The 14,939-nt window shown below is 44.7% G+C and overlaps 1 protein-coding gene across 3 annotated transcripts in view; it reads right to left on the bottom strand.

Moving 5' to 3' along the window:
* Positions 1 to 14,648, bottom strand: part of ATXN1 (ataxin 1) — a 1,071,340-nt gene extending 1,056,692 nt beyond the window's left edge. The window contains exon 1 of one of the 3 annotated variants that reach the window (XM_069218776.1): positions 14,243 to 14,648. The gene's annotated coding sequence lies outside the window, so the exon portion shown is untranslated. The remainder of the gene's footprint in view (positions 1 to 14,242) is intronic. The other 2 variants (XM_069218777.1, XM_069218778.1) reach the window with 2 other exon arrangements.
* Positions 14,649 to 14,939: the final 291 nt, after the last annotated feature.

Here is a 14,939-nt window from a genome sequence, read left to right as displayed (position 1 = left end):
AGTGCAAAGTCCATTTTGTGCCCAAGGACATTGAAGAAAATAGGCGAGTTGTCAGCTAACAACCTGTTAACGCTCAAGAAATGAAGGGTGTCTATCTCAGTTGATCACAGAATCCCACCAGGAATTTGGATAGGATAGAAGTACCATGGTGTTCAGCATCCTTTGCTATGGTTGGATAAGACTCTATTGGACATTGGGATATGTATTTTCCCTGGAAATGTGCTCTCATGTGTTGCATGCATGTGCTTCTTGTAAGAATTATTACAGGGAGAAACTCAGAGAAGTGAAGTTGCAGTTGTCATAGACACATGAATGCATGTGCACAACTGAAAAGCACAAATTTTTCATCAATTAGAGAAGTGGGCACTGCCCTCAGAAACAAAATAATCTGGTGTACTTTAAACTTGACTACCAAAAATGTGAAAAAGTCAGATGCCACAAGGTAGCAATATGTGTGCCACAGTTGGCCCAGGAAGCTTGGCATGGACTGGACCACAAAGTGTATAATTCTCCATCGCATTTGTCTGCCACATTGGATTTACAACTTTCCCAGCAAAGGGCAAGATTTTGCTCCTAACAAATGCATTCATGGCCACTCACTAATAAAATCTGAAACAATTTCTGCCCTCTTCATCCTCTTTATAAAGAATTATTTGAAACTCTCGGTCAGATATCGGAGGCTCTCCCACCTCTCACTAAAGCAATCACAGCTGCAAAGAGGCTCCCAAATCTTCCTTTTGTTGGTCGATAATTATGTCAATTTCTGCAGCTCCACCCCGAGCCTTGTCAGGTTAAGTATTAAACCATGAACAAGCCATAGCTAGGAGACAGGATAGAGGAAATTTGTCTATCTACTGATTTGTCTGTGAATGGACGTTTCTAGCATGTCTCTTCATGACACAGTCTGGTCATATGATCACTAGACATAAAGTGACGGGTTTCATGACCAAGCCAATTCACTGTACTGCTCCAGTTATGATGGACAACAGGACACACATTGGTTACCTCAGTTTAGGGTAGACTATGCGGGTCAACAGCACGGCAGTGTTCTAAGTGACTCAGGCCATTGAGTTCATGCTTCTATGTGCCCTCTGCACATGAGGACATTATAGAACCACCTGGTTATTAAAAGAAAAAGGATCCATTCCTTTGAACACCTTTTCGCTGTTGTCAAACATGCTGGTCCATAAACCTATGAAATCAACTTTAAAATGGAAACCCTTCAACATTATTCCTAGATGGAAGAAACCCCAAAAGTTAAAATGTTGCTGCTTAGCCATGACACTTGACCATGCCTTGAATCAGTTTACATTTATTCTAGTCTTGTGTGTTTTTTCATTTCCAGGGGGGATCCCAAATTGGAACTATAAGTGATAGTTCACTGATAAGGCTAAGGATCCAAGCCAAGGTAAAAACCATGCCACAAAGCTGCTTGCTCCTTGCTCAGCCCACAATGTTTCTGGGATCGTCACCAATGTGAAGTTGCTGCTTTGACTAACACACAATCATTATTTAGTGCAGCATGCTGCTGGTCCTCTAATACAGCAAATACATGAGTTCCCTGTGATTTATACTGGCTACATGAACATAGAAGAGGGACAACAAACGTGCTTTTCGAATAAACATAACTGGAAGACTCTGCTATGTAATCTCTATTTTTCAGTTACGGTGATTACATATAATATAATTTTAACTCACATGTATACACTACAGTTAGACAAAAAGAACAGTTTTATTATATATCACCGTTTTAATGAGGCAGAAAAGCAAAACGTTCCAACGAAATACTAGAAATATTTGACAAGCTGTACTGAAAAATTATACAAGAGCTGGATGATTTCCTTCCTTATAATGTCGAAGAATGTCACATTCCTTTGCTATAATGGGACAATGATATTATTCCAAAATGTCTGCCCTTTTTAATGAATCTGAAGATGCAATTCCAGTCCTACTGCCATTTCTGTAAGAACAGTACAATCCTAGGAGGGGACTGAAAGAACAAACCCTCTGAATGGGCATGTCTTTTAAAAACAACACCCGTTTTAACACAACACGAACTGAACTCGAACACTAAGATGAAATTACAGGATGCAAGATGTGGGTGACACACACCCAACATGGACGAGGCATGAACCAAGCCATTTACATGAATGTGTACAGTAACCATGTAAAACCATTGCAACAACACATCCCCCGCCGTTGCAGTTAATCAAGCTGTTAATTGTAAGCCACTTTGAATTTGCCTTTCGTGAGAGGGAAGCGTTCTTCAACACCTTTTGCAGAAATAAAAACAGAATCTAGAAACACTCATTTGTGTGAATTTAACACGTGAAAATATGCCAAATTGGCAGTTCTTAATGCTGGATTCATGATACTCCTCGGGAACAGATGCAACGCTCTCAGCACTGCAGGCTTTCCCCTGACTGCAGCATCCCTGCTGCAGAGGGACCCTGCCTGTGAGTGTCAGGGGTAGTTCTTCTCCCATCAGCATGTTCTAGCAACTCTTCATGAATAAGCGCATATGCCTGTGTAAGCCACACTGTGAGCGATCGCCAGTTCTAAAAGACGAGGGTCGATAGGCTGCCTGTGATTTTTTTTGCAGCGTCTCAATGCAGCCATGTTTCCAAGATGAGTACATCAGCCATTTTATGTTCCTGGGTGTTGGAGGAACCAAGGAGTGGCAGCCATATAAGAAATGTGCAAGATCCCCTGTGGTGGTCATCACCTGGGTAATAGGACTTCAGTGGAGATGCAGGAGTATTTCAGACGTCTGTGGTAGGCATGAGTAGTAACTGCAATGTCTGCCAATGTAGTGCTTTGAGGACAGGGTACAGTGTCCTGCTTTATCCTCTGAGGTGCACTATGTAATCCTAAATAATCCACCTTGCTTTGTTAGGATCAAGAACACTATATATGAACTCTTTGACTCATCGCACTTAGAACACCATGAGGGTTTATTTCAGAGTGTTAAATATCAGCTTCAAAGTAGATTTCTGGGATTTCTTCTGGGATGAATCATTTGCAGATCATGCCCTCCAGGTGTAATCCATGCTCCTGACACAGAGATTAAAGTCCCTTGCTCACATACAAAGGATACATACTCTTAAAACTTCCAATCAGTACTTAATTTGAGCTGGTGGTTTCTGGTGCTCAGCACAGGCACTTGATTGACAACACCTGCACTTATGGCAGCCTGCAACATGGTGGTGCTGTTTTGGTAATTTTGAGATGAGCACAAAAACAGTTGTTTAATAATTCAATGTACATTAAGATGACTAATGTCTACCGCCCAAGCCCTGCTTGTAGATTTGGTTAGGCTCTAGTAGTATAAATTCTCACACTTATCAGACTGTGAGGGTTAGGAGTTGTGTTGGTACTGTCATTGGCAGCGCTTGCAAGGGCAATGGATAGTGAAAGCTCCAGTGGCCTCCTGACAACAGCCCTGGCACATATATTTTTACAAGTTAACACTGCTTTCAATCATTCCACCCATACATGCCCCAGTGGCATCCCCTGTTTGGGGGGAGAGGGCTGTGGTGTTGTGCCTCCTTTCTACCAAAGGGATTAGCCTGAAACAAAGTTAGGCGTTAAACCCTCACTACATTGTAAACGAGCTAATCTAAGGTCATTCTATAATAGGTGAGGCAGTTCACCTGGGCACACAGGACAGGACTCAAAGTGAAGCCTGAAACCCTCTATCCAAGCAGAGATATATATGATTCAGGCTGTTGTCACCTTCGTACTGCACAATTTAAGCAGAAAAGAAAACTGCTTGTCCGTCCCGGAGTGCTTAACTCCAGCCTAATGAACTTGTGAAGTAGCTAGAGGACATAGGGCCCTAATGTGAGCAAGAAAAATGGGCCACCACCTCTGGGTGGGTAGTAAAGGACAGCCATAAGGTTGGTGCCTGTGCCATCAACATGCAGGCAATAGTGACAGTGCAGTGTATCCAAATTATAGCCTCTGTAAGGAACATGAACTAAGGCTGATTCTCTATGAAGAACCAGCTGATAGGTCGCTTCACCCTGCAAAGGTTCTGGCATAGTGCCTACTCACTTCTAAAATACAGCCAGATCCAGATCTTCCAGATTCACTGCAAGAGGCAAGCACCTGCTCTACTCCGAAAAAAGTGGTGGGACTAGGTTTTGGGACTATAGAGCTGCCTTGCCTCAGTGATTCATGGATTCATGAAAGGCCTAATGCATACCTGTCCAATCCTTCAAGACCCCAGTGGAATGATATGTCTGAGTCTAGGAAGGATGAACTCTGAAGAGTTTCACGCTGTGGCATGATGTGACCTGAGCGCCAATGGAAAAGCATTATCTCAATCATGTAGCTATTTCATTCAAATCACCCACCAGGCAAAACACAAACACTTATCTAAATACTGACAAATAAACCAGACTGAATGTTGCTATCCACATCTGTTGCTATGGAAATCAACTGTCAATCTCCACTCCTGAACAGGCAGCTATAAAATCACCAGAAGTGGATCCAGCAGAGGCTGGCAAGTTTCTATCACCACCCTCTTCACGACCTGTGAACTAGTAGTGAAAACAGAACTCATCCAAAACAACACGCACATCAGTAACACACATTGCTTAAATGAGAACATCCTAAATCTATTTCCTAAATTTCTCCATGTTTGTTCTCAGCCTCCTTATGAAACAAACATTGGCAAAGCACAGATGTCTGGAATTTGGAAACTAGTGCAATGGTTATTTTTAACTTGTAAACATATCCCACAAAAATAGGAAGGATACTGCGGTAAACTTAACAGCCATATGCTTGCAATAAAAATGAAAATTTATTTAAATATATATAGATATCCAACCATATAATTTTAAGTATGGATTCCTCCCAGAAGTCAAGTGTACTTACAGGAAGAATAGAAACCCTTTTTTTGTTTTAATAATTTGGCACACGATGAATTGCCACTGGTGCAAAGACAAGATACAAATGACTTTGAATTATCAACTGACCACCTATGGTCTTACGGTGCACTTCTTTTTAGGAGGATGTGCACATGTGATCAGGTAAAATGCTATCACCCACAGTGGAAGCGTTGGAAGAGAACCAATGGCTGAAGCGGGCTGGTACTTCATCCCATGTTGTAATCTGGTACGACAGATTGGGTAAGAAATATGTAATGACACTTGAGTATGTCAATGAATGGAAAGCGATGACCCAGAAACCTTCTAGGCATTTATGTATGTATGCAATTTTTTATTGATGGTGTTTTTGATTACATAAGGCTTGGTGAGAAAACTAAAGCTGTCTCTTAGTGATACCTAAAAAAGAGGAACAACTATGTTGATATAAACCTGGAGTTGGACACAGCATGTCAAAAACAAATGAGCAGAACTTGGAGCACAAGTCCTACTCTTCCTCATTTTGGACTTAGAAGAGCTGGAGTCAAGCCAATATTTAAAAAACAGCAATCTGAGTACTAGTCATCAAACCAGCGATGATGCTTTCTTCTAGTACCCTGACTCACTGTTTTGATGCTTGGCGTTTTCTATTCTGATTATATCCATTGGGAAATTTGATAGCACAAGAGGTCACAGACTTTTGTGTGTTTTCAGTTTTGAAAAACGTATTTTGAAATTTTTTACAGCAAAAGGAGTTCCTGGCTCAGTCCTTGCAATTTTGGAGTCAAGCCAACACTGACCTCCTACGGGGCTCAGACTTTTCTGGAATGCCCACCTCCAGAAAATACTATCCAAGTAACTGCCTGAGGTCCTTTAGGGGGATTTCTACAGTCAGAACAACATAACTTGGCCTTTCAAGTGATATATATATATACACACCACATTGTGTCATTCCCAAATGGTTAAGCCCACTTCAACCATTGGTTGACTAACTTCACTTTGAATTATAGAATTCTGCTCTTTCAAAGGAGCACATCCATACACTAAGTAGTTCCCGTAAAAGTAAGGGATTACCATGAGAATGTGTGCTTTTTTAAATTAAAAATATGTTTGCTTTTAGCCATTTTTTTTTATATTGCTGAAAGTCTGGCAGCTCCCCTAACCATAAGGTTTACAAAGCCTTCATAAAACAATGCAAGCACTGACAAAGCCAAAAAGCCAGAAGACTGATAGCCAACCCCATACCTATTGGCTTTGGTAGAGTTTGTTTTTACGGTGGACCATTAAACGTAAATTGACAGCAATCCCTTCCACTCAATGCAAGCCTAGGCCATATGTGAATGTGCATCCCAGAGACAAAACGTTCTCTTACCCAGTTCCAAGCCACTGTGCTAGCCACGAGACAAACCCACTAGTCTTCTTTGGTGTAAATGCACATAGCACCTTTCTATCCCTTTTTTAGGTGGAGCATAGCAGCGCGCAACAGCTGGTTTTCCGACGTGTTGGTATGTATCTTGGCTCTTAACCACGTCCAAACCAAAAATCCTTATTTTTTGGTTGGTAAATGCTTTACGTTTGTTCCTCCTTGGGACGGTTTAGTTACCACCTTGGACATCGCCCCTGTTACATGGGTAACTGCACTTTTGCCAATATGTTTGACTGCGAGCGAACTTCTTTTTCCTTTTGTGTGCACCTTCATATTGATGCCGTGGCGCTTTGAATTGGCTCGCTTATGTGAAACTCTATTACTTTTCGTTTTCAATTTATGTGGCAAGAAAAGTCCGGTTAGGAGTTTACAATGCTAATAGCTCTAACTCGGGCAAATGTGAGACCCGTTGCATTGCAAATGCTTGTTCCAATTTGGTGTGATGGAGCTGCTTTTATCCCCCCCCCCCCCTACCTTCTTGCATTACACCCCTCTAAACTAGATAACCTATGGGGAGAGAGAGAGAAAGAGAAAGAGAGAATGTATACACACACACACATTCCTTTAAAAGTGCCTTGAGGGTTTGAGTCAATGTAAAGTGCGTGCGCTATATCCCTAGCACATCTTCCCATCACCACGCTATTAAGCACTGTTACCCAAAACAAGAAAAGAGCACCTGTGTGGCCGCTCACCACAAGAAGCATGGGACTTGACATGGGGGCTATGGTTGCCAACTTTGGAGCTGGGGGAACCAGGTTAGAGTCTCGGCTTCAACTTAGCAGCCTGTGATTTTAGATGAATTGCCCCCATGCCTAAACAAATAAATAAATGTGCGTGTCCTTGAATAATGTATCTGGTGCTCGTGTAATGCGATCCAATAACATTGGGTTGAATTCGCGCGATATGGAACTAAAAAAATAAGAAAAATAACCACGCGGGTTCGCATAGTCACACAACCTCTTCCAGCCACTCACCCTCACATTGTAACTTGCTGCCTAGGTGGGCAAGCGTTCCAGCGGGCAGTGCGCCCTATATAATTTCACAAAACAGAGCAGATCTTGTCTAAGTACTTCCAGGTAGACAGGTTCACGCTGCTCTTAAACACGCCAGCTCATAAGGGTGCCGCAGTCTGTGAGGAATTTTACAACAACATCCTGCCCAAACAGAAAGTACGCTGAAAAACAACTGAAGCCACAATACGGGCCAAGATGCACAAACAGCGCGCATAACCACCAGAGGCGTTCCGGGCGCAAGACAAACACCTGAATGGAAGGGTGACCGCTGTCTGTTGCCATGGCAGCCACATCTAATTACACAATTTATCATGGATGGAGTAAGTGTGCTGAAAATCTACCCCGCTGTCCTGTATCGACATGATGGGGGGAAAGGGCTCGGAGGGCGGGGGGAGGCATATCACACAAGGCGTTACAGACATACTGCAGAAATACCAGAAGCCCGCCTGTCATAAGACTCAGCCAGAGGACGCTGGCGCCTAGAGGCATACACTTCACAGGCAGAGAGATGTCTCAATTATTTTCACTGTTTAAAACAGCAGCTTCTGTGTGGAGTGCATCGAAGACGACATGTGGGACAAGTTGGCACTAAGCAAATACGACCTTATTATCATCACACCTACCGCGCCCTCTATCGCTCGAACAGTCACAATCATCCCTCTGCTTACAGCGCTCAACGAAACCTGAAATGCTTCTTGGCGGCAGGGTTGCATACGAGCCATTACTTCATGTCTCAAATCACGGATAGACGGGGAACTTATACTTGAATAATTAGCTGTGTAAAATCCTCTGATATTTTAAACATTTGAATCCTGCTTCTTTTTGCTTTGATAATCATTTGTGAATAGTTGACGTAACTCTTTAACAGTTCTGAGGTGATTTCCTTGTGTGTGAAGTTTTAAGCTTTAATATAGAATGTGAAAAATACTGCCATTTTCCGATTTCTTCCCATTTGCTTACTGGCTGTGACATAAAAATGCCAAGTGCCGATAAAATTCTGGCCAGATGGCAACATGGGGGTCTAATGTCAGGCGGCAGTACTGAATTGTACACAGAGTAGAAATCCTGGGGTTTCCAAGTTCTGTAATAACGTGGTCCTGGTATTCCCCAGCACAAAAGTACTAATGAGATATACAAAGAGAATCGACGAAGCTGAAACAGAAACTGCCTTCGGCCTCGGAAAAGCAAGGTTGTTCTTCTCTAGACTTCATGTTTGAGTTATTCTTGCATTCCCTAAGGGTAGTACCTCAGGATGGTGTGTTTCGGTAGTTTTTCACGTAACATATTACTAATTTATAGTGTGAAAAGAGTTGCTCCAATGTAGTTGTGTGAGTTCAGGTTGTGGGTGGGCCACGATTGACAGAATGTAGTGTGAATCTGTCACTGTGCCTGACATCTCTGTCTTTAAGGGGTTTTGAAGGCATGCTCATCCAATCCTTGGCCTCTCTACAGAGCACACGGAGCACTGTCATCGTGAGCCAATTATAACTTTAATTATGTGCAAAAGTGTGTGAAGGATGAACCCAGCTGTCAAAATATTGACAGGATGAACGTTGAAAAATGCAGTGCATTAAAGAGATGCAAGGACGTTTGTGCAAGAGATTGTAAAAAGAGGGTGCTGAAGAGGAAAGAGATTAAATGTGAGATTGAGTATTTCGGGAAGGTATGAGGATAGAAGGAGTGTAAAAGCCTAACTAAGAGATTGCAAAAGAGAGTGGTGTGGAAAGGAGAATGGGAGGAACTGAGACACTATGAAGACTCCCCCAATTCTGCAGACTATAACAATCTGTAAATCACAATCTGTTTAAAAATGTTTTATATACACAGAAACACGCCCCATTCTTGATCGCCAGTTTTATCTATGGCCTCTTGTGTGCTCCTCCCGCGTAAAAGTCACATATAGAGATGTCACTGTCTATCCTCCTGTGCTGGCACTGCTGAACTGGCCTATATTTACGCCTGTTGTTTACAGCGGTTAGAAACTAGAAGCTTGGAATGAAGCACTGCACAAAAAACAAGTTATATAAACGACACATTCTAGGCCTGTTAATGGGCCAAGTCATTCTAAGCGCCGTCGGGGTGGGTTGCAGCCGAGAAACATGCTAGCACTATCACCTACCGAGGCAGTCTAAAGACTGCGCATGCATCCTGACAGGCACTGTCGACTGCATGTGTCGTATATGGTTGTGTCACCCATGGGTGCGGTTAGAGGTCAGGTGCACAGAGCAGACGGCGAGGCCTGCGCAGCGCAGGAGGGCAGCATATCTTTTCAGATTGTGTTGCTAAAACCTTCACCTAGAGGTAACTATCTCCGTGTGCCTATGGTTGTTTGTACTGTTGGTGTGAAGACCAAGGTCACAGGTCCGTATCCCAACTTGGATGATTTCAGCTTTCCACTTTTTAAGATAAAAGAATTAGGCAATTATCCTTAGAATCACTACTTTACATTTCATGTACCTTGTAGCTCGGATTTGCTCAGGTTTGGCAGATTGCGTTCAAGGAAAAAAAGCTGGATACTTCACTATAAATACATGTTTGTTTGTTTTTTGTTTTTTTTTTATCACCGCTATTCAGTCCATTTTCAATTACTTGAGCCTGCCCGTTTTTAATACCTAGCACGTCCATATTCCGGTATTGACCTGGCACGTCCGTCCCTACTGTCATCTTTTAGGTGCCACGATGTGTTTGCTGGAGCCGATGCGCGCCTTGGTGCGTGAGGTGTGAAGCTGCTGGCTCTCTTTCCACGCTGTTTACCCGACCTCGCTCCCTCACCCGAGGGTGCTAATTGTATCCGGAGTGCGCAGCATTTCACAGGGGATACTGACTGGATCTGCCCCTGCAGTGAGGCGCACACGTACAACACACGGTAAACAATTTAAAAATAGCTCTTTTTTTAACTTCTTTTCCTCAGACTACCAAATAAAATGACCCGACCCCCCCTGTCCACACACACACACTCCTGTTTTACCAAGTATCCATCCACCGGCACAGTAGAAGCACGGTCCTTTCCTGGTCAGTGTGGTCAAACAAGGGAGTATGTGTGAAAAGCTGCCTGTGGTGCCGATTATCACTCCATGTTTTGTAATGAACCTCTGCAGCCTCAACAAGACCATTGATTGAAATTATGTGATTCTGTGGTTGAGGCGTTTTCCACATAACTATAGATGTGCTAACACTTCTCACATAATCAATCAAACATATCCGCATATACTGTGGATATGTTAACAAAAAACTGTTGTTTCTAACTCAAAAGCATCACATGTTACCATAAAGACTGCGGCCCACAGTAGCAGGCACCTTGCCGGCAAGGACAGGACAAGGGGAGTGCTCTAGTAAGTATTAAACTGAAACTTACTAGGTAAAACCTTTGACCAGACATTGCTAACTCTGGATGAATGCTAAACTAGGGAAGTAGTACTGACACAAAATGTGCAGGACTACACAGCATAATGCCTTTCCCTGTCACATGATTTGGACCTCCACTACCACATAATTCCAGTGGCTCTTGAGCACAGGCAGCGAGGTCACTCCTGTGGCACTGGGGCATGCTGTTAACTTCTCTGGCATAAATAGGACCATCATATTCTACCTGTGGAACAAAAGTTCCCATGCACCACTTGGAAACCTCAATCCACCCACCACTTCCTGCATTCCACTCGCTCTTCAAGATGTGTGGCTTTTGCTGAGTGGGCAATTGTGGGGATTGCTGGTCCTCGAGATAAAGCAATGTTTAGTAAACCTCTCTTGCATAACAATGAAAAGATGTTTAATGGTTGTGGCAGTATCCGGGTCGCCCTTTGCAGATGTACCAAGGTGGCATTCCGGGGTTGGCTGGCTGTGACTTCAGCCAGGTGCTTGTGGACGACTCTTTTAGGACACCAACGACTGGAACTAGCTGGACTTTCACGAAATAGCTTCCCTAGTCCTCTGTCCTTAAAGAAGAGCCAAAAGATGCCAGCATTTCAATCAAGCCCATAGTAAGAGGGCTACCCAATCTTTTAGCGACCCCTAATCCACAGGCATTAATCATACCAGATGTTGTTGCCTCTTCACCACATGTCTTGGCCCCAATGCTCCATTGGCCCAAGACTCAATGTGGTCCATTCACAAAAGCATTTTCGAACAGGGGAAGGCCCTCTTCTACATACTCTGACATGCCTTTGTGATTCAGGTCCGAATCTTCTAAATCCCTTTTAGCAAAATTGCTAAAAGCATAATCCCTTCTGTCTTTTCTAACTGAATATGACCATTCCCTTTCTCTACCCATTTTTGATGTTTTGGGTCTACTTTGCAAAGGCATGCAAAAGCATATAAAAGAGTGCTACTTTACCTACTGCAAAATGCCTTTATGAACAGGCGACCTGTATCCAGTCCTATCCTTTAGTTTGACAATCAGGGAGTTGTGCTTTTGGTGCATTCTAGTTCAACTGAGGACTGTGATAACGAAATGCCCAGAACTGGAATATGGTGTGCAGTTTCTGCCCCCTCTCATATTGCTGCAAGCCATATCATTTTGCAATGCACCATTGTGAAGAACCCTTTTCTCAAGCTGCAAAAGTGTAAATGGATCTCCAATCACTTGCAGCTTCGTGCCTTGAGAAAGATGCAATATAAAATGAATGCTGTGATGGGAGGAAGAAAGTGCTCAGGATTTTTTGCAAAAGTCTTTGGATGGATACAAAGGTGTGCAGTGGTAGAGGGAAAGCAAAGGGTAAATTTGGAGACCAGGTGGAACCAGTGGTGTCAAGGGAGCTGTTAAATGGGTAGAAAGGATGGGGCATATATTTCTAAAGTGCCGTTAAATTATGTTTCCATATTCTTCTGTTAGGTTTGGCGCGTGGACGAAAACAACACTGAAGAAACACACCAATAAAATAGCCTGATCATCCCAGCCTATTCAATCCAGCATGTCACATGTTGAAATCCCGGCAAACCCTTTTGCTCTTCTGAGTTTGATAACATAAGTACCAATCAGGTGAATAACAATACTACCTATTATTTAAGTAGCAAAATAATTCAGTTTGTCCTATGGGCTGCAAAAAAATCAATATTGCACGATGTTCCACAGGAACACCACAGTATTTTGTAATGTCTATGGGACATGACAAAGCTAAACTTGGAAGGCGCAATTAGAAAATAGTAAGGGCTTTTTCTATTTCTTTACCTTACAGAATAACTGGATGAGGGGGCGTAAGTCAGCAGCGCATTAGGGGTCACTTTGTAGGTACTTCTTCCAAGAATGTAAGCACTCCCTAATATTGGGGAGTAGGGGTGGAGAGGCGGTGAAAGTTTGACCCAACTGTACTCGGGCAGCGGTAAGTATGGGCACTAGCTGTGCATCCTTGCTAAAGGGGCAGCCCTTCTTGTCAGGCTTAGTGAATGCATACGGACACATATAGTGCTTTACACAGCACGTCAGCCTGCAGGGTGTGGCACATGTGCTCTTTTTCAAGGAACAGTAGGACTTTTTAGTAAATTTGCAAGGTCCCAGTCTATGATTGGATGCAACACCCTGACTCTAGATCTTCATGGAATGGGAATGTAGAAAGCATGAAACACCTACCCCTAAAGCACCAGTTCTAGAACTGAGTGAAAGGGTTTATAGGGGCAGAGATCCGAAGGTCTATCTAAGAGCAGATCGGTGTAGTTTGAAGTACCAGCTACATTCTTAACAGAAAAATAAAGGCTCCTTCGAGTGAGGCTCCATGCGAGTCAATGCGAGCGTTGCGCAGTGAGGTAATTTTCCAAAGTAGGGCCGCATGCACAAGAGCGAGACACCAGGTACTGCCTGCAGCCTTACCCTCCCACAAATCTTCCAAAAATATCACTAGTGATCTAGTCCTTGTCGATGTCATATATAATAAAGGCAGTAGGAGAATACAAAATCCACTGAGAAGTTCATCCTTCCAAGGTCGACAACCAATGACACCTGTTAAAGATAACTTAGGCGCGAGTGGTAATAAAAAGGACGCTTTCAAATCTATCACCCACGATTCAAGCGCCAAGAGGCAGCTTATGATTCCTGCATGCGTCATGCAAGTGCCGCAAACCACTGTTAGGTAACCTGCACTGACAAAATATACAAATGCGAAGATATGAACCGGTCCCTCAATAAAAGTCCCGACACTTGCCCCAACGGGCTTTGGAGGGAGGCGGACACGCAGCAGCAGCCGCAGCGGTGATGCCCTCCGCGCCCTGGCACTGCCCTCCAGTGAGGTGCGGTTGCAGCACACGCTGCTGCCCGGTCCCACGGTCCGGCCCACCCCCTCCCGCTCCTTTCAGGAATTCCACTCTCACGAGTACTACGCAGGGCCTGGAGGACCTGGGGGCGCACTTTCTAATAATAGCAGCAGTCTGCAGGAGCAGCAGGGCGAGAACTGGGGAGGCGGGGGACGCTGGCAGGGCTAGACCCAGGGGCGCAGCGGCCTCCCCCTCTCTGCCAGCCTCGGCTCGGCTCTACTTCCCCGTCAGACACGCACCCGCCTCCTCTGCAAGAAGAAAAAAAAAACAACACAGCCGCAGACGTCATCGGAGCAGACAAACAGGGGTCCTCGGCGCGGCGCCCCCTCCTCGCGCAGGGAAGTCTGAGCTACTCACCGCGCTCCCCTGGCACTCCTGGGGTGGCACCTATCGGGGTGGGTGACATCTGGACGCACCCCGGCCTGATACAAATGGAAAAGGCATTGTTAAGGCCTGCAGCCCCCCTCTGCTTCCCAGAACTCTGACCCCACCACTGCCCGTGCCCGAGTGTGCAAGAATCCGCCTTTCACCTAGGCGCCCCCACAAGCCCCAACACAGTTTTATTTTTTACCGCATGGATTTTGTGTTATCATGCAAAAGACAAAGTCGTCGGTGTTAAAGGTGCACCCTACTTGAGTTTTGTTTCCAGCAGGAGCAAGCAAGAAGGAGGCCAGGGAAAGCGAGAGACTTACTGTGGGTTGCAGTGGCTGGGCACGGTGGAGGCAGAGAAGGGGGGATGTCTGCGTGCACTGCCCTCTCAGCCCTGGTACCGCTTCCCCCCTCAGCACAGCGGATCCTGCACGTCTCCTTCTCTGTAGTAGAAATGATGTCTGCGGCGCTGCTCTCTCTCTCTCTCGCCCTCTCTCTCTCCAGTATGTAAATGTGTAATAGAAGCCAAATATGGAGCAGTTTGGCTGCCTCTGCTACAGCTTCAAGGATCCCACTTCATTTCATTGCAAAAGGGGGATGGACTGGAGGCAAGGCAACACTGTGGCAGCCAGCCAAGAGAGCCACACAGATTATGATTGCATACGCACAGCAGAGCCGGGCCTGCCAGCTTAACCCGTGCCTGGCTGCACAGAAGCTTTCAGTGCGTGTACTCTCTCACTCGCCCCCCCCCCCCCCCCCCCCTCCTTTCACTATGACCCGCGCACTGTCGTCAGGCACGCTTGAGTTATTTCACATACACCGTTCCTGTGTTACAACCCAAGTTGTAACGTGCCTATGAAAATGCAGTCCTGGCTGTGCGCACTGTATTTTTCTTACAAACTCTGCTTACTTTACATACTAACTGTACAGACTGGATGCGTCCCTTTCAGGAACTCCGAGGCATAACCCGGAACTGGATGTTTGTTTCGACGCGACAGAAGCAGTTCATGGAGTGCAATG

This window comes from Pleurodeles waltl, chromosome 2_1 (genome assembly GCF_031143425.1).
Source record: "Pleurodeles waltl isolate 20211129_DDA chromosome 2_1, aPleWal1.hap1.20221129, whole genome shotgun sequence".
NCBI lineage: Eukaryota > Metazoa > Chordata > Amphibia > Caudata > Salamandridae > Pleurodeles > Pleurodeles waltl.
The sequence above is the reverse complement of the archived record's forward strand: the minus strand, read 5'-3'. Positions and strand labels throughout refer to the sequence as shown.